Source organism: Hyperoodon ampullatus (assembly GCF_949752795.1).
Source record: "Hyperoodon ampullatus genome assembly, chromosome: X".
Classification (NCBI taxonomy): Eukaryota; Metazoa; Chordata; class Mammalia; order Artiodactyla; family Ziphiidae; genus Hyperoodon; species Hyperoodon ampullatus.
The window spans coordinates 129,008,419-129,032,129 of NC_136913.1; positions in this window are offsets into that span (position 1 = coordinate 129,008,419).

A 23,711-nucleotide genomic window follows, 5' to 3' on the forward strand; every position below is an offset into this window, starting at 1 on the left:
GCCCGTCTCCTGAGCCACTCCCCACTCTGAGCAAGAAGCAGTTTATTATGAATCTTATCCGATAGCAATATTTCTATTTAGCAGCACATATATAAGCTCGGCTTGCTCCAAAAAGATGTAACGTGAGATATGTTTGCCTTAGCCACTGTCTGGGGCCCTGTAATTGAAGCCTTGTAATTAGCATGAAGTCACCAGCTCCGTCCCGCTGGAAGGGCCCTGGGTGGGGTGCAAAGGAGGGGTGGCAAAGGGCCCAGCCACAAGGACCATTTCCCAAACACTGGGGAGAAGGCAGCCAAAGAGCCCCCCATTGCCTGGGGACCCCACTGCTATGCCACTGTGCCCCTTTTGGCTAATGCCAAGCCTTGGGCCATCCATCCCCTGGTCCCTCTGCAACGGGAGACCATGTGTCAACAAGCCCCAAGGTCAGATGGGCTGGGGTATTTGCCCTGCATTTTTGCCCTCTACCCACACCCAGGCCTGGCTTCTTGCACATGAGTGAGAGTTGGTCTACTGAGTGCCAGCCCCCCTGACCCCATCCACAACTGAGCCAGGGCAGGAGGCAAACACAAAGCAAATTCTCCTTCACTTCTATGCCAGGCACTGAACTAGATGCTGGTGACTCATCTGAATCAGGTAGAGTACCTCCCACCCATGGGTCTTCTCAATCACTGGGGGCGCCAGATGCACAAGCATTTAAAACCTGCAGAACTTTTAGCAAGTCACTTCACCTCTCTGGGCCTCAATGTCCTCACCTGTAAACTGGGGCTAACAAGAATACCAGAAGGTGAGTTTCTAATAAGATAAGACACACGCAAGAGCTTCCAAGAACATAAAGAGGCAGCGAGTGTCATAGGTGAGCCCTGCCATCCTCCACCACACCCACCAGTGCCCAAGGAGCAAGAGAAGGGCCCAGGAATGCTGCCACATACCTGGTCCTTAGAAAGTGCCTGCTGAACTTTGGCTTGGGTCTCAACCTGATGCTTTCGTGGCCTGCCCACACCTGTCCTTCAGTTTGTGAACCAGGACCCTCTGCTGAGAAATACGGATAGGAGCCACACTGTCCAGGAAGGTGGGCCTGGGAGAGGTTCCCATTCCCTTCCCTGAGAGGGCGTGGAAAGCAGAGCCACTGACTACTCCAAATTGGCCCCGGAAACCACCATGTCTGGGACAAACCTTCTCTGATTTGAAACTCTACACCCACTGCCCACCCTGTGCCCAGTCTCTGATACCAAGCCCTCGAGTTACCTGCTGATAAGCTGAACTCCTCTTGCTATGTCCTGCCTGAGTGTTATTGGGTATCAAGAAAATACGGAACACACAGCGATGTGCCTCGTGTCACAGGACACATTCTACACCAGGAGGTAAGAGCCCTGGGTTCTAGCCTGGCTCTAGTACATGGTATTTGAGTGACTTCCTTCGGTCTCAGTTGCCTCATCTTTAAAATGGACATAACGTTAATACCTGCCTTACAAGCTCATTATGAGGCTCAAAAAAGATCATTTTCAGCTGGGATGAGATGGATACTTCTTCCTATCCCTCTCACTAAATACGGCAACAACCCCTAGACATTACATATAAAACAAATATATGAAGACTCTGAAAGGTGGAGGGAAGAAGTAGACCAGCTAGAAACTGGGGGACTTGGGGAACAACACGGTGGTGAGTTCCCTGGGTTTTGGGGGTGTTATTTTGCTTCATAAGTCCCAGACTTGGAGTTGAAGAAACCAGCAACCCAGAAATGTCAATGGGAGCAGATTTTTAAAAAGCCCCAACAAAAGCCTGCTCTCTCTGGCCAAAGGACCAGGAAAGGGAGAGAATAAAAAGACAGAAAACTTTTAGGAAACAGCTGCTCTAATCTAACCACACATCACAGAAAAACTGTGACCCTCACCACCCCAAACTCCCTGATCTGCAAAGGCTGAGTAGAAAGCCTATACTTCCACCCTCAAGGGTGGTATCAGAGAAGGCCAAGTAGGGAGGTGGGGTCTTACTTCCCCCCCATGACTAAAGAGACCTCCACCCATCATGTCATGGAGGCCACAGGGGGAGCAGTAAGGAGGAGTCCCTGCCCCTTTCAGCCAGGAAGGAATCTTTGGAGGCCTAATGGAGAACCTGAGTTCCCATCCACACACAGCAGTGACAAGGTGTCCATCCTCACCCACCCACCCCCGGGGTGTCAAAGGAAATTGAGTGGAAAACCTGAACTTCTAACCCCCTGGCAAAAATAAGGCAGCACTCTCCTTCACCCAATGAGCAGTGACAGATAAGGTCTGCTATAAGAGAAGGTTTAAATAAAACCCAGAGCCTCACAACGTAATACCTTAAATGTTCAGGATAGAATCAAAATCAATTGTTGCGCCAAGAACTAGGAAAATCACAACTTGAATGAGAAAAGAAAATCAACAGACATCAACACTGAGAAAAGCAGATGTTGGAATTATCTGGCAAGAATGTGAAAGCAGCTGTCATAAAAAGGCTTCAACAATGACAAACACGCTTGAAACAAATAACAATATGAAAAGCTTAGCCAAGAAATAGAAGATATCAAAAAGAACTAGATGCAATTTTAGATCTGAAAACTGTGATAAGTGAAATGAACATCTCTCTGGATGGACTCAATAGTAGGTTTGAGATAACAGAGGATTTTCAGTGAACTTGAAGATAGAACAATAGAATTTATAGAAAATTGACTGGAAGAAGATGAACAGAGCCCTCGGGGACCTGCAGGACTATAATGAAAGATCGTTAAAAATTCATGTCGTTAAAGTCCCAGGAGGAGAGGAAAAAGAATGTGGGTATGAAAAAGTATTAAAAAATAATGACTGAAAAATTTTCAAATTTGTCCAAAGATACAAACCTACAGATTCAAGAAGCTGAGTGAACCCCAAATAGGATAAATACAAAGAAATATATGCCAAGACACACCACAGTCCTGAAAAATAAAGACAAAGGACAATTCTTGAAAGGAGTGAAGGAGAATACTTTCCTTATTGGGGAAAAACAATCTGAATGACACCGGATTTCTCATTGGAAACCACGAAGGCCAGAACGAAGGGACACAAGCTTTTTCATGAACTGTCGGTCTAGAAATCTAAATCCAGAATACACATCTTTCGAGGGAAAACTAAGAGAATTTTTCACCAATAGACCTACCTTAAAAGAATGGCTAAAGAAAGGTCTCTAAATAGAAAAGAAATGATAAAAGAAGGAATCTTGGAGCCTTAGGAGGAAAAAAAGTACAGCAGAAAGAGTAAAAATATGGGTAAATACATTAGATTTTCCTCCTCTTGAGTTTTCTGAATTATGCTGATGGTTGCAGCAGAAAATTATAACACAATAGTACTCTGCTTCAGGATACCAATTTGTATATACAGCAAGGAAACTGTGTATGGAAATAAAACTGGAAAGAAATATGGCAAAATCTTAACAGTAGTTGTTTCTAGGAGAGGGAATTATGGGTGGTTTTCTCCCTTGGCTTTTTTGTTGATGATTTTTGGTTTTGCCTGATGGTCTCCATAAGCATGCTTGGGTAATTAGAAAATATGAAACACACAGTAGAACAATGAAGAGTTAAATTAGATAAAAGCAAATTGCTCCTGGAGAATAGAGAGGGAAGCGATTCATTACCCTCAGGGGAATTTAGGAGGACTTCATGGAACAGATGGCATTTGATTTACCACCCAGAAGGATTGATAGATGGAGAGGGCTGGGGGAGAAATTCCAAGCTGGCAAAATGACAGGGATGAGAAAGTAGAGGACACTTCACCAAGGATGTGAGGCTAGCCTGGAGGGGTTATGAAGGACATAGGTGAGTCACTATAACTACTGGAAGGGCCCCCAAAGGGACTTCTGTCCTTGGCAAGCCCCAGACTAAAAGGCAAATCATGTGTGAGGTTTGTGGACTGAGAGGCCTTCTGGTAAATATGGCACCTCCTGCTTGGGCCCAAGCTTGAAGTGGATGGATGCCAAGCAAAAGCACCCTCACCTAGCCACCTTCTTTCACAAAGGAAACCCAGAGGCTTAGTCCCGGCCCAAGTTAGGTTCCACCCTTACCTTCTTGGACTTCCTCCTTCCTCCTTTCCTCTTCTGCTGAGAGTGTAGCTTCCTCTGGGGGAACATGACAAACAACTCCATCGTTCTCCCCATCTGCTCTGCCCACCACAGCCAAACGCCCATTTCCCCTTCTCTCTCCCAGCTCTCTCAGACATCACATTCTTCTTCACACTAAGACCTGTTCTGACTAGCCTGTCCTTCACACAGGTTCACTCTCTCTCCTAAAATCTCTCTCTCTCCCATACTGTGTCTCTCAGTCTGTGCGAGTATGTCTCTCACTGTATGTCGCTGTCTCTCTCTCTGCCTCTGTCTCTCTGTCTCTGTCTCTCTCTCATCCTCTTTCTCAGAGGAGGCAGTTACCAGAGTGAGTCTAAAGAATGTGAAAAAGAATGAGATTGGAGAAAAAACATTAGAGATGCCCATCCGGCCAGTAAGAAGGTAGAAAGAGTTGGGACTTTGGGACCAAAATCAAAGTGAAGGTGGCGGTCTGTCCTTGCCCTTGGAAGAAAGCGGGAAGTGTCTTTGCTGGAGGTTTGTTTTGTGACAGGATCTCTGACAGCACATGACAAAGAGAGGTTTCTGTGAAGCTGGGCTAGTTCACACCTGGCAAAAGGCTGCTCTGTTCTGCCCTGAAACAGAAAGCAGACACCCAGACAAGTCAGCCAACTGAGCTGGATTTGCAGGGAATCAAGCCCAGCCTCCTCTGTGGAGAGGATGTGAGTAGTGGCCCAGAGACCAGGATAGGAGCTGAAGTTCTCAGTCAACCCAGGAGGTGAGCTGTGACATCAGAGCCACGGGAAAGCTGGGGGAGAGAGGTGAGCAGAAGGGAGCCTGTGGTAGCTGTGAGAATGCACTTCACAGCCCCCCCCCCCAGCAAGAGCATCCTTGGCCTGGGCTCGGCCTTGCCCTCTGCACTGCGTGAGGCGGTGCCAGTGGAGGCTGAGCAGGAGTGCTCAGTCAGGCTCGTTCCTGGGAGACATGGCCTCCTCTGGCGGTTGACTTTTGCTTGAGGGCTCCCCGATGGCTTTGCCGAGACCTCCTTAGACTGTAGGCCAGTCTCGACGTTTCCACACCACCCTCCTTCCCAATCTCCTTCACTCGGGGTCAGACCTGCTCTGTGCTCTGACGGCTCTTCAGACCTCTCCGGCCCCCTCCCCATGTTCTCTCACAGGCGTTTCCTCTGATAAAATCCTCACACGATGATGCCATCTTGGCCTCTGCTTCTTGAAGGATCACAGCTAACACAGCATGAGGATTTCTGTGGTGATACTCCCATCAGCTTGGCTCAGGGCGGGGGCCAGGCTGTGGTCCTTCCCTGCTCCGGCTTGGTCTGTCTGTCCAGGATGGACTTTTAGGAGAAACAGGCCAGTGATGGGTGAGAACCATGGGGAAGCCTGAACCCTCAGGTTGGCACGAGTTCCCCAGTCCAGGGTGATCACCAGTGCCAGATGCCTCTCCATCCTACCTGAGATCTCCAGAGCTTGCCTCAAAAGCTAGTCTCTCCCACTCTCCTTTCTTCCCACTTACTTTCCCCTTCCTCCTGCCTTCTCCCCCTCGTAACCTCAGCCCCTCACCACGGGACCTAGGGCACACAAGGACATGATGCAGAGACTGGCTTCCAGAGTAAGGCCAACCTGGGCTCAATTCCAGGATCTCCCCGTTACAGGCTGTGTGACCTAGACCAGATTTGCCTGAAAGTGGTAAACATGTTTCCCAATTTGTAGACTGTGGATAATAATAAGATTGTTGGAAGATCATCCACACAAAAGGCTCCAAATGAGCTGCCATTATTACCACTAGAAACATCAACATCATCATTCTCACTCAGCAGACACAGAAAGTGCAACTCCGAGAAGTTGAGACTTGCTGAGGCGGGCAGAGCACTTCATTCATTCATTCATTCATTCAGCATTCACTGAGCACCACCTCTGGCCAGACTCCAGACTCAATGTCGGGCATTCAACAGCACAAAAGGAAGAGCTCTGGCTGTATGGTTTAAGGTCTATGGGGGCAAACAGCACGCGATCACACAATGGCGGCAAGGGCTCCTCTCCATCCACAATGCTTTTCAAAGCATCTCCACCACCATTAGCTGATGGGACCCTTGCAACAGTGCTATGGGGTGAGAATGTTTACTGTCCCCATTTTAGAGTTAAGGCCACTGAGGCTCACAGAGAGCTAGTGACTAGCCTACAGTCGCACAGCTAACAAGTGGCAGAGCAGAGACTGGCATCCGGGCTGCTGATGCCAGTCTGGCGTCCTCTCCTGGGCACTAGGCTGCCTTCTGTGTGGTCAGGGCTGGCTTCATCAATGCTCTCCTAATAGCCAGAAATGCTCTAGGGAGCTTTTATCCTTGCCACCCTCTGAAGGGTTGTTTGTTTGTTTGTTTGTTTCCAGTAGAATCTCTCTCTCTCTCTCTGTGTGTGTGTATGTGTGTGTGTGTGTGTGTGTGTGTGTGTGTGTGTGTCTCAATTCTTAGATCAACAACTAAATCTGGTCCAGGGCAGTACAGCATAGTGAAGGCCATTTTTCTTTAGGTGCTGGGGTTTCCAGCGTCGTCACCCCTGACTAACCCTTCACCGCAGGCAGGATTCTGGCCCAGAAGCCAGGTTGAGGCTGTGCATGGTGGTGATAGTGGGTGAGGCTCCTTGGGGGGCGCTGGGGGGTGGCCTGAAGCCCAGCCCCCTTCCAGGGCAGCTCCGGAGCTGGCCTCTCCTATAAGCTTTGGAAAAACCAGCTTCCCTGGCCATCAGTCTTCCCAAACTTGCAAGTGCAGTTGTCATCTAGGGGATCTGGGCAGGGCTTCCTGTTTGCAGCCATTGTCAGGGGCACACGAGGCTGCATGGAAGGGGGAGCTCCTCTCGTGTCCCAGATCCCAGGTCCTCAGCCGCACAGGCACCCAGTTCCTGAGGACCTGGGAGGAGCAGCCGATCCTTCCCCACCCTCCTCCAGCCCGTTATCAGCCTGGCAGTTTGTATACTTAATAGTATGACTAAGTGACAATTACATAACTCTCCCGCCTGAAGTTGAGATGGAAAGTGTTGTGGCTGAGAGGTTTTTGTTTCTTACTTTCCAAGCTTTGCCAGGACAGCCGCATGTTAGAGCTCTCACTCTGCTTCGTGAATAAAACAGGATACTTTGCCAAATTCAGAGCACACCTTCTGTCACGTACTTGGACGTCAGGTGGACTTGCCCATCCCTTCCCCCGGCCCCCCCGAAGTCATCAGCACACCAGCCCTGACCCAGGGGGAGAGGAAGACCCTGAACTCAGCAACAGGCTTCACGGCTCCTGAATTCCCCTGCAGTGAGGGCAGAGAACACACTTCCTTCGATGACAGGCAACCTGAATGCTGATAACAGGGTCTTCCTGCCCGTTTGGCTTCCAGCCGTCTCCTTGGGCGCCGAGCAGGCAGTGGAGCCTGGGCTGTTGGGTGGTGCCCACGGCCCCCAGCTGGCTCCGCCCCCTCTCCTGCCAGCCAGGGTGTCAGGGGGCCAGGTCAGAGGCTCCTCTGCCCGCTGACAAGCATATTTCTAAGAGCCTGGGGGAGATCTGCCACGAGATAGTTGTGTGGCTTTGGACAAAATCCTTCACCCCTCTTGCCCCCATCTGCTGTCTGTTAAAGGGAGGAAGCATGGAGCTCGCAGGTTCCTATAGAATAACAAGGAGACCCAATGGCCACATGGACGCCACTCTGCATCTGCTGGCTCCAAGCTGTAATGCTCCGTATTGCTTAGTTGCATCTCCGTAAACCCGGAGCTGAGACGTGAGTGTTCTTGTATGCTAAGGTCAACCCTCGTTGTGATTCTTTGTTGTGTGTCTCTGCCTCTATAGGTTGGGGGTCATTGCCCACATCCATCTGGCTTTGCCAAGTTTGGGCTCCAGCAAAAGTCCTCTGCCAAACACTCTCCCTCAGTTTGGGAAACAAGTTACTTTGGAGGGGACATTTCATCTCCATGCATTTGCCTTATTGACTCTGAAATCCTCGACGTTGGGCCTCAGGGTGAAGCCTTTTCAGTGAAGTGCTGGAGAGGACCTTTCCCTTTCTGCACCCTCAGCCCCTCTTTGCAAAGGGTCCAGCACACAGATCAGCCACCCAGCCCCGGGGGCAGGTTGCAGGTGTGGAGCCTCCTCCCAGAGGTGACAGTGGAGACCAGCACAGCCTTCCCGTGGGACAGGGCACTCACAGCTCCAACCCAGATCCCCTTTCCTTGCTGCTGGAAGGTCTCAGGTTCCCTCTGGAAACACTGAGCTCCGTCATGAGGATGGAAATTGGCGTGAGGAGTGTGCTGTATTTTTCTTGGCTGCAGGCGAAGGGTGCAAGGTACTGTTAAAGGCTAGGGTAGGTGTGGGTGAGAAAAGAAAAGAAGACAACATGATTCTGTAGAGAGGTGGACATGTCTATGAAACCTCAGCACAGATAAACTAGGGGTTCATTAAGGGGTGCTGTCAAGATGAGGTTTGACCAATTCTTATGGGGGCCAGAGATGGTTTCAGTTCCTGAGTCCACAGAAGGCAGACCTGGGCCTGCAAACCACTGCCCCCGCCAGGCCCACACTGTTCTGTTTCCTTCAGAGAGACCTCGAGGTGCCCATGGCCTTCAGAGCCCCATCCCCCGGGTCTAGAGAAAAGTCAACAGGGGTTCACGGATAAAGGAGTTCTGAAGTCCAAGCAGTTGAAAACCGTGCCTGTTCTATCCTCATCTTGGAGAATCCCAATGCATGGAGCACAGAAAAGGCCCTGAGAAGTCCTGCAGTTGAACTTTGAAGAATGTAGCATTTCTCACGTGTAACTGAGTCGGAACATTTTGGTGGGTCACCCCTACTAACGAGGTGTCCATGGAGTGTGATGTGGGAAACGGGTGGACACCAGTTGCACGGGAGCCAGGAAGATCCTTGAGCTCGGAGTCAAGAGACTTGCTGGGCGGCCTGGAGCGAGTCCTTCTCCTGCCTGGGCCTCGGTTGGAGCTCACAGCTCTGAGAGTCTCAGCTAAAGAGGGAAAGGAAGGAGACAGTCGGCTGTGGAGCGGGCCTGGGAGTCCAGAGTAGCTGGTCCCAGGCCTGACTGCCACTTCCTTGTTCTGTGACCACCCGGACAGACCCTTTGTCTTCTCTGGGCCTCAGCCTCCTCTCTGAGAAGTGAGGGATGAGCTGGCTGGGTGCTATCTGTGGGTCCTCTGATCTTGCTGGGGGTCATGCATTGGAGAGGACTTGTGCTGGCCTGGTGGTTGGAGGACCTTGGCTCAGGGCATCGTGTGTGGTTTGGGACAAGCTCCACTCCACATCCACTTCCAGACGGGAACCATGGCTCTCTCGACCTATAACTTCCCAAGTGCTTCTGGGGCTGTGGTTTGAAGGAGGGCCCTTGCCTGGTTCCCATCGATTCCCATGGAGGTGCAGAGCCCCAAGTAGGGCCTCTTGTGTGGGCTATGAGCACATTGTTTTGTCCCCTGAAAATGCACATGTCCTAAACCCTAGTACCTCAGAATGTGACCTTATTTAGAAATAGGGTCATTGCAGATGTAATTAGTTAAGATGAGGTCATATAGGAATACAGTGGGTCCATAATCCAATATGAATGGTGTTCTTATATAAAGGGGAAATTTGGAGACATCATACTACAGAAGAATGTCATGTGAACATGAAGGTGGGCATTGGGGTGATGTTTCTACAAGCCAAGGAAAGCCACAGATAGCTAGAAAACCATGAGAAGCTAGGAGAAAATCATGGAACAGATTCTCCCTCACAGCCTTCAGAGGAATCAACTCTGCCAACATCTTAATCTCAGACTTCCAGCTTCTAGAAGTGCGAGACACTAAATTTCTGCTGTTTAAGCCATTCGGTCTGTGGTACTTTCTTATGGCAACCACAGCAAAGTAATACACCTATGTTCCCATCTCCTGCCTCTGACTTCTCCCTGCCACTTAGGCTCAGTGGATGGTGTGAGAACTGTGTCCAGGCCATACTTCCCACACCTTCAGGCCAGGAAAGTTTGGCTAAGAGGCTTTCTATCAGTCAAGTGCAGCTGGCCCGACCAGCCGGAGGCTGGCTTGTTCTCCTTTAGATAGTGCAGGATTGAGAGCGTAAACAATGCTCAACATTTTGACCCATGAATTCTATCTCTTGGATTCTGTCCTGGGAAATTCACTTGTGTACAGGAAAGTTTCACACCCAGAGAGATCCACCTTGGTATAAAATCGAGAAGAACCAGAAACCAACCAAGTACCTACAACTGAGAGTGGGTAAGACAGTAAAGCTCTTGGGACTTCCCTGGTGGCAGAGTGGTTAAGACTCTGCGCTCCCAATGCAGGGGGCCCGGATTCGATCCCTGGTAGGGGAACTAGATCCCACATGCATGCCGCGTGCCGCAACTAAGACCCAGCACCACCAAATAAATAAATAAATAAATATTAAAAAAAAAAAGACAAGAAAGCTCTACCCACTTAATTGGAAGAATATTATCTTAGCTTGCATTCCCCCCAGAAAGAGAGACTGACACAACTTTCTTTTGAGAAGTGGTCCCAGGGGATAGGAGGGAGGGACTGGAAGGAATGAAACAAGGTGTGTTATTGCATTGGTCACCGCTGGGGGCAACTGGGGCTCAGACCAGCTGGGGACATTCCGAAGACCCAATAGAATGTGTCTCGAATTGTCTTCCCAAGACATGGAAGAGAAGAATATTTATCTGTTTATCAAAGAATGCCCCAGTGAGTGTTGACTCGTTTCCAGATTTGTGCACATGCTGAGCGTGGTTAAGCAGACTGCTATGGTACATTAGCTCTGGGACAGAAAGTAGGGGATGTCTGGTGCAGCTGAGGTGAACGCAGGCCACCACAAAGGAGCAAAAACGTGGGAGGAGAGGACACGAGGGTAATAGATGGCCAACACAGGTACGTAGGCACTGTAAGTGATATTTACAACAAAGACGTGGTGACACAGAAAATGCTTCTGACAGTGTGTTAGTGAAAAGGGTATGCCCTTGAAAGTTCAGTGGGATCACATGTGCATATAAAAATCCAAAACCTGTGCTTAGAAAAAAGACAGGAAGGAAATAGGATGAGAAGTTTACAGTTGATTGTCTCTGGGGTATGAGATCATTTCTGGTTCTTACTTTTTAATTCTCTTCTTTGCATCTTTCTGTATTTCCTAAATTTTCTTTAATGGGTATTACTTTTCAAATGAAAAAATCACTACAGCAGCAGTCCTCACTCATGAGCGGGCACCAGGATGACTTAAAGGGCTTGGGAAAACACCCTGGGCCGAAGGCAGCTTCATGGGCGTGGACCTGTGCTTGGTTGAATGCTCTGCTGGCACCTTCCTGAAATTCTTACAGATCTTTGAAGTAGGGGTCCAGCATTTACATTTTGCACTCAGCCCCACCAATGATGTAGCCAGTCCTGGCTGGGCCCTAATCCTAGAATCTCTGCTTCAGTCAGTTTGGGGCTGGAGCAGGGCCTAAGAACTTGCATTTCTAAGGAGCTCTAGGTAATGCTATTACTACTGGTTTGCCAACCACACTTTGAGGACCACTGTATTAGAATAATAAAAAAGATTGCATTGACTAAATAGCCCCCAGGTGCATTTAAGAATGTGTTTACCGACCATTAACCACTTTGGAATAGAGAAAATATATTGAAGATCAATCAGAAATGAAGATACAGCAGCTCCCAGATGAGAATGCACGTCAATGAGAAATCCCAGCCTGCGGTGAAAGGACGATGGGGGCCCCGGAGGGCCTGCCTGGCACATGGCTTACCATTGGCCCAGGGAGGCGGGGGACCGGGGGTACAGATCTACTTTCGGCAACACCAGTTAGAAACTGCAGGAGAGTCTGTGGCGTCCCCAGTGAGCTGGAGCCCGGAAAAGGGAACCCTGCCCATCTTTTGGCTTTACTGTCCCAGGTGCTGCTAGAAGTCTATCTCTGGCATTGCCCAAAAGGAGGGTCCTAGCGGCGAGAGGAAAGTGCAGGACACAGATGTGGGAGGGCCTGTCCCCACCCCACTCCGTGGCCCGCTCCCCCCTCACCCATCCCTCCCAGACTTGAGTCTGGTGAGATGGAAGCCTGCGCAAATCTCGTCTGCTCTGGCTGCTTTCCCCATGGAGGGATCACGCAAAGGTGAAGGTGACACCGTCAGTAACGTGAGCCAGGCTGCCTCCCAGCCAGTGCCGCTGCCACTGTCACAAGCTGGACAATCGTCAGTGCTAATCCAAGCAGCTGGGAAGTGAGCCCTCCCAGATCAATGCTAATACCTTCTTGTGTTACTCAAACAGGTCTTGTAAGGGCCAGTGAAGAAATTCACTTTGCCATGCTGGCCACCACGCCAGTGGGCTAATTGGGTGTTGCTTGTGCCTGCTATTGAATCAGGCCTCTTGTGCCGATAAATCAGGGTCAACGATCTCAGCCAACAAAAAAAGAGTGAGGTGCTGGCAGTCCGGAGCCTCAGGCCCTGCGGTGATGTGACATTGACCCAACCGGGTGAACTTTGGCAAAGGCCCTTGCCCTCTCTGAGGCTCAGTGTTCGGTGTGCCAGGCCTCAGAGAACAGGTGTACAAGACCCCCTTGGTCGAGGCAGAACGAGGCTGCCCCTGGAGACATTCTGGCTGAAGATGGAGGTCAATGCCCAGACATGGTACTAGAGAGGGCATCACTGCTGGGGCAGGGGGCTGCAAGAGGACCCTGAGGCCCGACCAGCCCCAGGCTTCTGGGGGAGCTGGTGACGGAACTCGAGTCCAGCCAGATCCAGAGCAGCCCCTTCCTGCCCCGGTGCTGGATGACCCGGGAATCTACCCTCCAGTCTTTGTGGTCCCTTCCCCCTGCAGCTCAGAGAGCAGAGGGCCCAGAGCCCATCAGGCCCGGGGCCGGTCCTCGTGCTACCACATCTTTGCTGGGTGACCACGGACAAGCCGTTCCCCCATGAGCCCCCTCTGTCACATAGGTATTGGAATGGGAGTCCCCCATACCCACAGGGACCATTCTATGAGTCAAATGAGACCATCGGTGTGAACCCCTGTGCAGACTGCCTGGCTCATGATAAGGCTTTAAGAGCCCACTCCTTTCTCTATGAGTTTCCTGTGACTGCTGTAACGAATTGCCCCCGACTTGGTGGCTTAAAACAGCGCACATTTATGCTCTTACTGTGCCAGAGGTCAGGAGACTGAAATGGGTGTCAGCGGGCTAAAATCAGGGTGTCAGTGGGCTGCGTGCCTCTTGGAGGCTCTACGGGAGTCCGTTTCCTGCCGCTTCCAGCCTCCTGGCCCTTCCTCGCAGCACTCCAGCCTCTTGCTTCCTTGTCACATGTCTTAATTCTTCCTCTGACCCTCTTATAAGGACCCTTATGATTACATTTGGGGTCCACCCAGATAATCCAGGAAATCTCCCCACATCTCAAGATCCTTGATTTCATCGCATCTGCAAAGTCCCTTTTGCCGTGGAAGGTAACATATTCCCAGGTTCTGGAAATTAGGGTGCTGACATCTTTGGGAGACCATTGTTCTGCTGAGCACGTCTTCTCTTCCGCTGTCCAGGGCCCTCAGAATTACAGTGGGACTCCCATTCCTGGCCAGGCCAGTCAGTCAGAAGCCAACTCAGGGGCCCCAGAGCCAGGAGGGCCCTTAGAAACCACCCATTGCCTCCAGCTCTGTCTATTCCGCCTCCATGAAGGCAGAGACATGGGCTGGTCAAGTTCACTGCCAAACATGACCCCGAACACGTTCCCTGCCCAAGCACGGAGCCTACACAGAGTTGGCCCTTGGTCCATCTGTGTTGGTTGAATGTTGTGGGATGAACTTGTAGACACTACAGGTAGATGCCTCGTGATCCCCCAAATTCACTTTTCCCCTTTTAACAAGGGGGTCAACTGTTTTACTTATTTCTTTTTAACAAGTTCCTAAGATGTGTTGACTGAGGCCAGAGGAGGGAATGGATTTGCTCACAAGCACACAGGGACGGAGCTGGCATTCAACCTGAGCGAGCAGTGTCCCAGGTCAAGTTGTGCTTCCCATTGGCCCTTTGGGAGCAGGTCTGGGAACTGACCAAGGGGACTTGGAAACCGCTCTGGAGAAGGCCCTGCCCCCTGAGGAAAAGGGCTCAGGGCAGCTTGCCAGGGAGCCCCCTCTACCCCCCAGCAGCCCCTGCCTACTGGCTGCGAGCCCCTGCCCCAACTTCAGCCCCTCTAATGGGTTCTGAGGTCCCAGAACAAGTTCATTTCTCCCCTGGGGCTGCTCACACCCAGCCTGTCCTGCTCACGTTAGCCTGAACCCAGGGGGCAGGTTTTGGTGACTCGGCATTTCCAAGGGGGCCCAGCAAGGGCTGCTGCCTGCAGTTCACACACACTCTCACCCCTGTGCACATTTACACACACGAACACATGCATATCATATATACTCATGCTCACATACTCTCACACACTTGCACACGCACAGACACACACGCACACAAGGCCACAGGCCTCTCGCATGGGCCAGAGTCACGGCTGCCCACACCCAAGAGCTGCGGTCGCTGCCTCATCTGGCTCCACCCTGGGCCCCGTTCCTGGCATCCAGGCCAGTGGCAGTGGGACTGAGGCAGTGTGAGCAACGATGAAAGCCTGGACTTCGATGCCTTCCCGTTAGGAACACCGTCCCATCTAGGAGTCCCAGGACAGGACTTTCCATGTCTTTCTGAAAGGGCAACTCAGAGTGTCGGCCTGTGGGATGAATGGGACACTGCGGGTCTGTTCAGACTTGGCTTCCGTTCCCAGAGGGGAGTCTTTTGACTGGATGCCCAGGAGCAGAGAGGTCTGGGGTACCCGACAGGGAAGGGGGGTTGACGTGCACATGCTGTGTGCATGCATTTGTGTGGGCGTACCTTGAGCCTGCTTCTGGGTGCGGGTGCATCTGTGTGTGGGCACATAAATGCTTCTCTGGTGTGCAAGTGTGTGCATGTGCACCTGTAGGTTTCATGCAGTGCGTGTGTATGTGCGCGCATGCGCGCACCTGTTCACATGCGTGCATGTGCCCATGTGCACATGTGTCTGCGTGTGTGCCCGTGTTACTCAGCTCAGTCAGGCTGCTTATAACGAAATACCATAGACAGGGGCTTAAACAAAAGACATTTATTTCTCACAGTTCTGGAGGCTGGAAGTCCAAGATCAAGGCACTGGCAGATTTGGTTCCTGGTCATCACCTCTCTTCCTGGCTTATAGATAGACGCCTTCCCACTGGGACCCTACACAGCAGAGAGGGCACGCTGGTCTCTCTTCTTCCTATGAGGACACTAATCCTATCGGGGAAGCTCGACCTTCACGACCTCATTTAAACCTAATCACCTCCCAAAGTCCCCACGTCCTAATGCCATCGCACTGGGGGTTCGGACTTCAATGTAAACACCTGAGGGGGGCCACGAACATTCAGTCCACAGTGGTGCCTGTGTGCACATGTGTGTGCCTGCCTGATGTCCATGTCTGCCTATGTCGGCGTGTGTGTACACGTGTGCGTGTGTATGTGCCAGACAGTTGGCAGCTCTGCTGGGCAGCCTCCACCGCTGCCCCCTCTAGCTTTCCTGAGTGAGATCGCCTCCTGCCTTCTCCAGATAGGGATCTGGAGCTGTGCGCTCGTCCAGCACTAATCACAAGCCTACAGTCTCTCCCCTCGTGTGGCTGCGGGCATGGTGAACACAGGCAAGGCCAAAGGCGCCCCAGAGCCCACTGGGGGTTTCCATGCCCTTTCCGTCTCCACGCTCATCACCCTCTCTGCCTCTCCTCCTGGTAAATCTCTATTTCTCCTTTCAAGCCCAGTCCCATGTCCCCTCCCGGGGAGCCTTGCTTGTCTGGCAGCTTGCACCCCAGAAGGCTTAGTCACTCCCTCGCCTGAGTTCCCACAGTGCTTTTCAAGCATCACTCTTACAGCTCTAGCCAAGTGGTACTTTAGATATTTCTGTCTCCACAGCTACCAAGGCAGGGCCTGACGCCGAGTTGCTTCATCATGCTCAGCACCCATTTGCTGAGTAACTGAGAGAATTATTGCCCCAGGGAGACCCAGGGGCCATGCCCAGGGGGACACACTTACAAGCCCCTGAGGACACAGAGTCATGGGAGGCGGGGCCGGGGCGACACACTGAGCCACGGTCTCTCCATCAAAACCGCTGCCCCACCCTGGACTGATGGGGACACCAAGGCCCAGAGGGACAGCACCTGACCAGAGTCTCTCCAATTCAGGGTGAACCCATGTCCCATGTGGCATAAGAAAGGCCGTCCCACAAGCCCTGTCCCACTGCCAGGGAGCCGAGGCTCGGGGAGCTGACTTTCCTGCCAGACACGTGGGCAGCCAATGGACAGGGCAGCCAGGTCTGAGGTTCTGGAAATACCACCACAGCTCAGGGCGCCGCGGCCGCCCAGGAGATGAGGCTAAGGGGTTACCCTGGCCGTGAGCGCTGGTTTCTCCAAAGGGAATCGTAAAGAAAGAGCCACATAGCATATTGCTTGTGCCGGGCAGTAGCCTCCCTGCCCATCCCTGGCTGCAGGCCCTGTGAACTTGGTGAGCCTTCAAACTGCTCATTTCAGTGGACACAGGGTCTTCTAAATCCCCACAGCTGGACAGGGACCCGAGACAGAGCCTGGCCAGAAATGGCAAGGCGGGGGTGAGGGCGGGGGAAGGAGTCTTTGGAGGTTTTATTACTTTTTGCTTTGTGATGAGTGGCTCTGAGCCCACACATTTCTTGAATACATAATAGGGAGCTGGGCAAGACCGCAGAAATAAATTGTATTAACACACAATCACTGCAGTCTCAGACAGGGCCTTCTTTCCCTGGGTCGGGTCAATTAGCAGAATAATGCTGGGCAGGTTTTCGTTTTAAAGGGCTTAATTAAAGTTTGGGTACAAGGAACATGAAAGCCACCAATCTGTCTTTCAAGGCATGTATTATCTGGAAATTGATTGTAACTTATGCGTATTTCTAGAAGTGTAATTCCTTGGAAGAAATAGAAGGCATCCCTCCCCACCTCTCCCTACTGGCCCCGCCCTGCCCCTCCCGCCAGAATTTAGTCAGCAGGGCCTTGCAGTTCAGGGGGTTCTGGAGTTCCTTTGGGAGAGACCGTAGCCCTTGGGATCTAATATGCACTCAGACTGATGCTGGGAGCCCACCTGGCCTTCTTCCTTCACTCAGAAAGCTGGAGGCCATGGAGGCCGCTCTCCACACCCTGCAACCAGCCCATGCTGTCTGGGGTGGCAAGGGACAGCCCCTCTGCAGAAACAAGCCAGCCCGCCGCGGACCCTGTGGGTCAGGACAGGCCTAGACAGGGCAATGCTCCCGATCTAGCTGGCTGGGAGTCTCCTGTAGCCAGACGATCCGTCAAGAAGTGCCAGCTGGATGTCTGCCACGTGCTGGGCGCTGGGTGGGCTGGGTGTCCAGCCAGGGTCAGCTCCCAAGGACCTTAGAGTACAACCTGGGTTGGAACACTGGCTCCTGGTGCCAACCCCTGCTGGGCACTGTGTGGCCTTGGGTCACTGTTTTCCTACCTGTACAGTGGCAACAGCAAGAAACTGCCTCCAGGGCTGCTGTGGGGATTCCAGAAGTGGTGACCGGGGGGAGTTTCAGCCCCGGCCTGAGGGAGGCCGACCAGCTTTTGTCCTGCTGCACCCTTTGCATCTGCGGCTTCTGGTTATCATCCCCTGCAGAACGCTGGTTGCCCCGGGATGCCCCCCAGGACCAGCACTGTCCACAGTGGGGAGGATGGCTCTGCAGAGTGGGAGGGAGCACCCCATCCCTAGAGCTGTGATGGGACCGGGGCAGGGGGACACAGAGGGGCGCAAGGCTGGCATGGCCTCCTGTCCCGGGGCAGCAGGCAGCCAGAGTCGACCCAGGGTGGCCCAGGGGACAGGCCCTGGCACACCCGGAGCCCTGAGCGGGTTGGTCTCAGTCCCCAGGGGCCTATGGGATGAACAGGCAGGGCCCTTCCGGTCGGCCAGCCACCCCGCCCCCAAAAGCTGCTGACAGGTGGGAAGACCGGGCCCACAGGGGCCAGGGCTGTGACCAAGGTCACATGCAAGTCAGGGCCACCACGTGGTCCCTGTGTCCCGGGCCAGGGCCTTGGCAGGGCCTCCCCAGGTGCCCGTGGGCTCCGGAAGCTTCGGTAGGCAGCCTTATCCCCAGCAGTAGCTGGTCTAACACTGGGGCCCGGTGGGGTTTTTCTCCTCAAAGACTCTGTCAGCCGGGTCTGGGCAACTCTGGTCACCTGCTGCAGGTGGCATCTGCCGAGCACACAGTCCCTAAAGGGACAGGATGCGTCTCAGAAGCAGCGCCCTGGCCCCGCTTTGGTCCTGGTGCTGGCTGATGGGCTTTCCCAGGGGTGCCCGCCCCACGGCACAGAGATGGCTGGGTTCCTGTCCCCGCAAGGCGGAGCAGGACACAGTGACACAGCCTGCAGAGGCGGCCTCTCCTCCCCATGGGCTCCCACCTGGCCATCCACAGAGGGCCAGCGGGAGTGGCAGCCACAGGGCAGAGGACAGGCTTGGGGGCGTGAGACGCCCCCAGGACAAGCATGAGGATGGAGGCGTGAGAGCGGAGAGGGGCCAGCCGGGCAGGAGCCCTGGGCCCCCCGGGGCCGGCAGCTGAGGACCCCAGAGAAGCCCCACCCGGGGCAGCGAGGGACCCGAAGGACCAGGCGCGGGGCTCCAGGGATCCAGAGAGGTTGGATTGAACCAGAAACCCTGCTGTGAGAACCTGTTGGCCATGGTGACAAGGGAGAAGGTGAGGGTGGACGAGGGGACCGTCACTCTGTCGGGCTCCCCCGCCCTCCCTCTCCTCTCTGCACCAGGGTTGGGGCTGAGGATACAGTTTCATAGTTTCCACCCCTTCTTTCCTCAACCCCAAAATAAAAAGGTGGAATCTGAGAGCCTAAAGAATTCCTTGGATTCCTCCCCTGCCAAATTTAGCCCTGGAATGGGCTGAACTCCTCATGATGGAGCTGCTGAGATTGTCTGGGTAATGACAACGGGCCATCATTTCCGGGAGGGGCTGGTTTTCTGGCTCCAAACCGTAGGATTTAGCAGAGCAAAAGTAGACCTGAGTGTCGGGGTCTGGGGTCTGCCTGTTAGCTGCCCCCTGAGTGGGGAGGAAGGCTGATGGGTCTGGTCATAGGGCTAGGGGCAGGGCTTCATGCTCCTGGTGGACCTTGGACAGCAGGGCAAGCTGCTGGGAGAATGAAATCCATGCAGCAGCAAAGGGAACCAGTACTTTAGAGGGAGGGGGCTGTCCCATAGTTCCAGATTCCTCTGGGAAATTCTGGGAAAACTGGCTCAGCAAGCCCCCACTCTTCAGAAAGGCGGAGAGGCACAGACACCTCAGTACAGGGCAGAGACGCACAAGAAGGTGGTGGGGAGCCAGTTGGCCTTGAGGATGTCCTTTCCACTCTGTGCCACGGGGTCTCTATTCAAATGGGACTGCCAACCGGACCTTCCTCGCAGGGCAGTCGTCAGGATGACCTCAGACAACCTGGCAAGCGCGAAGCAAGAGAAGACGACAATGGCTGTGATCCCTACAGGCACGAGCAGCAGCAGCGGGCACCCCCTCTCTGCAGAGCCATCTAAGCCAGGGCTGGAAGCCCACCCTGCCACCCAGACAGCCTCACCCTCCCGCCCCTTTTTGACACTCTTTGATGCCCTCCGAGCTCCCTTACGCTGGGGACAGTCAACACCAGGTCCTCTTCCCTTCAAAACCCTCCGAAGCAGTATGGCACGGTGCAAATAAAAATGACCATGGGCGGCTTCCCTGGTGGTGCAGTGGTTAGGAATCCGCCTGCCAATGCAGGGGACATGGGTTCGAGCCCTGGTCCGGGAAGATCCCACATACTGCGGAGCAATGAAGCCCGTGCGCCACAACTACTGAGCCTGCGCTCTAGAGCCCACGAGCCACAACTACTGAGCCGCGAGCCACAACCACTGAGCCCGCATGCCACAACTACTGAAGCCCACATGCCTAGAGCCCGTGATCTGCAACAAGAGAAGCCACCGCAGTGAGAAGCCCGTGCACTGCAACGAAGAGTAGCCCCTGCTCGCCGCAACTAGAGAAAGCCCATGTGCAGCAACGAAGACCGAACACAGCCAAAAATAAATAAATATATATATATTTTTAAAAAGTGACCATGGGGGCCCAATGAAGTGGAGTCTGCTCCCAGCTTGGTCACTTACTAGCCAAGTGACATTGGGCAAGTCACATTCCTACCCATTCTAAGTCTCAGCTTTCTTACCTGTAGCATGCAAGCTTCTTGCTCATGGGAGGGGCCCAGAGTTGGTTGTTTCCCCCTACATGCTAAACACACCCACATCCACAGCATCCGCCACTGAGGCAGGTCACTCTCTCCCCAGCCCCAGCCCAAAAGGCCCGCCCTTTGAGTCCCTGTAACCCTGTCCCACTCCCAAGTGTCAGGAGTTCCGGGGCTGAACCTGGCCCTGCCGGCAAGCACGGATGCCAAGGGAAGGTTGATAAGCGGTCTTGGTTGCCCATGGCTTGGCCTTCTCTCGACCTCGCCAAAGGGAGGTCAGCTTTGTCACCTGGTTTGCCAAGAGGAAGCCAATGCAGGACCTTGTCATTGGCCAAGTTCATTAGATGAATGAGGTAGGACATGAGAGATGCAATGCTCCAGCCTACCTCATTCTAATGACACGGTCTTGACTGTGGCGATCCCCAACCCTTTCAGAACTGCTGTAGAACTTCATAGTCTTTGAAACATGTAACCCTCTTGGAATTCTTTTTTCCTCTTCTTTCTTCCCTGCAGGATGGAAAGCATCAGGAGGGCAATGATGAGGCGGATCTTGTCATCACTTCACCTCCGATGCCCAGCGCCCAAGTTAAGAGTCAACAGATGAATGGAATGGGTGAGAACGTGTCTGGTAATCTGTCAAGAGCTGTGCACACCTGAGGGAGCCCAGTGGGCCAAAGGCCGGAACAAGAACTCAGGCTTCTCAACTGTTCTTCCTGAGACAGCCCAGCGGAGGATGCGCCCCTGGAGTGCCTTGGCTGGGCCAGCTCTTCCTTCTAAATTTGGTGTTGGTCAGGGCTGCCTGCCAGGGTGTCTCCTGAATTCCCCGTGATCAGAGTCGAGGCCCGAGGATCCGCCGCCCTGGGGCCCAGAAGCAAAGAGTAAGGGCACACGGCAGCAGCACACTGGAGGCTTCTGGGGAAAAGCTGCTACCATGGCTCTGGGGCTCCAAGGTCAACACACATTTGTACTGCTTCCTGGAATCCTGGCATTTTTCTTCCAGAATAATGGGGGGGTCTGTGCTCCTTGTGAGGGGAAGGTAAGGGAACAATGTTGCTGTTCAGCCCCCTCCCCAGACAATCCAAGAGGACATGCCTGCTATCCTTGTTCAACTGTTCGAGTTGACCTGTGCCTGGGGTCAGATGACAGAAGGCAAGGGAGGGAGGGAAGGGAGAAGGAAGAGAGGGAGGACAGGATGGAGGAATCTTCGAGGCTGCGTCTCCTGAAGTTCTTGATTCCTCCCAAGTTTGATTGGTCTCAGCACTACCATCCCTTGCCTCTAGAACGGCGAGCCCTACTTTGGGGTTTTGTTTGTCTGTTTGTTTTCCACAAGTGTGCAAACAAGCCGCGCTTAGCCACTAGCCATCTACAGCCAGCTCCTGAGACCCAACTCCAGAAAGAATCCTCAATAGAGCTCTCTGGAACGCCTCTCTCCATACCCGGGAAAGAGAGGGCTTCGAACTGCCGTTAAGACCAGTTTTAAGACGGAGAGCACCCTAAGCATCATTCTAGTCTTCCCCTCTCATCATACAGATGGGATCGCTGAGGCCAGAGAGTGGGCAGGCCGCTTCTGAGGTTGCCAGGACAGGCCCAATCCAAGGGACGTCCCCTCATCAGCCCCCAGCCCAAGCCTGAGCTGAACTCAGATCCTCGTCAGAGCCCGAGGCCTGCATTCCAGCCCAAGGGCCAGCATGGAAGGCACTTTGGGGCATTTCCCTGAAACATGCCCATTTGGGATATGTGTAGCCCACAGTCCTAGCTTGAGGTTCAGGCTCAAGGCCGTTGGAATGGCTCATGAGCACTGCTGGATGCAGGGGGATATTGCCGCTCCACAGCCCAACCAGGCAGGAGATCTGCACGTGCCCCACCACGGGCCTGAGCACACCTGGCCGGGAAATACCACCTGGAGACACTTCCAAAGAAATAAGGCCCTGGAGGCCGGGCCCAGGCACATGCCAAGTTTCTGCTGCCTTTGTAGGAGCATCTCCTGTCGGTGGAGAAATCTTGGGGAAGGGGTGCATAACAGCCCCGTTGGGCAGAGACTATGGCTGGCCTTGAGCTTTGACCCCAAAGCCTGACCTGAGAGCCAGAGGGCTGCTGCCCTGAGACCCATTAATTTCGGTCAGCGGGCTGCTTTGAGCGGTCACTGTGCCCCATGAACTTGGCTAGCCCACCTTGGTCACTGGCTAGCCGCCTGTCCTAATCAGTTGAAATTCCACCTCAAGACTTCAGCATCAACCCTGACTGCGTTTCCAGCCTGTTGGCCTGTCCTGAACATCTGGGGCTTGCCAGCCCCCAGAATCCCATGAGCCAGTTCCTTGATATAGCCCTTATATATTTAGAGCCTACAGGCTCGGTTTCTCTGGAGAGCCCGGCCGGCTACAGTGAGCAACTGTAGAGTGCTTGGGATGGTGTCTGGGACAGAAGTCAGCCTACACTAGGGCTGGTTGGATAGATACCAGCAGCTGGGCCAGGACAGGAGTTGGAGAGTGACGGTGCATGGTCCCCAAGCCCCACACATCTGCCCACAACCCTCCACTCATCCCCAAGGAAGCTCACGTGCCCAGCAGAGTTCTCCAATTAAGTAGGGAGTGAACGGAACTTCCCGAATCTCAGGAAATGGTTTCCGAAGCAAACCTGGTCAACAGAAGACTGTGATTCTGCCAGATACTCTTCAAAGGCATTTCGCAGTACTTTACATTTGGGAAACACTCTATCTCCCTCCTGCAATTCAAAGCCTCCGTTACCTGATGACGACTCTGAGAAGTCGTACTGGAAAGAGAGCCATTTAACGTTGTTTAAACCAGTATCTCCTGCACTTTTTTGATTTCAGAATCCTTTTCTCTTAGAACAGCTATTCTATTCACATCTGGTAAAACTCGTGTCCCATAGAGCACGTTGCTAAAAATATTGAACTTGGTGTCCTTTAACAGCCTTTTAGCTCCAACAGGTTAGTATTTTTAAAATTTCTATTAGACTCATAAACCTGGTTGGGTCTCTATTATAGTAATTGTCATTCATTCATTGGGATATGGGGGGATGTTATGACTGGCTTCTGGCTGAGTGCAAATATCTGTGGCCACAACACCCTTGGCAGTGGCCCAGGGACTTGGGAACAGCAACCATTTGACTGTCTGGATTTTACATTTTGACAGCCGATGAGTTGTGTAGTGAGGTATAGGCTCACTGCAGGCTGTGTCCTCCAGGAAAGGTTTACAGCAGTGATTCTGGGCTGTTTGGGGATGGTAGATTTTTTCAAAGAGCTGAGAAAAGTTTTGGAACTTCTCCCCAGAAAAACACACAGAAGCACACATGCATGCGTACATATGCACACAAAATATCCTGCATCCAAATCCAAGGGTCTCATGAATAAACTGAAGCCCTTCCTGGGCTTGCCAGGGGCGTCTGGGCTTGGCTTGAGAACCC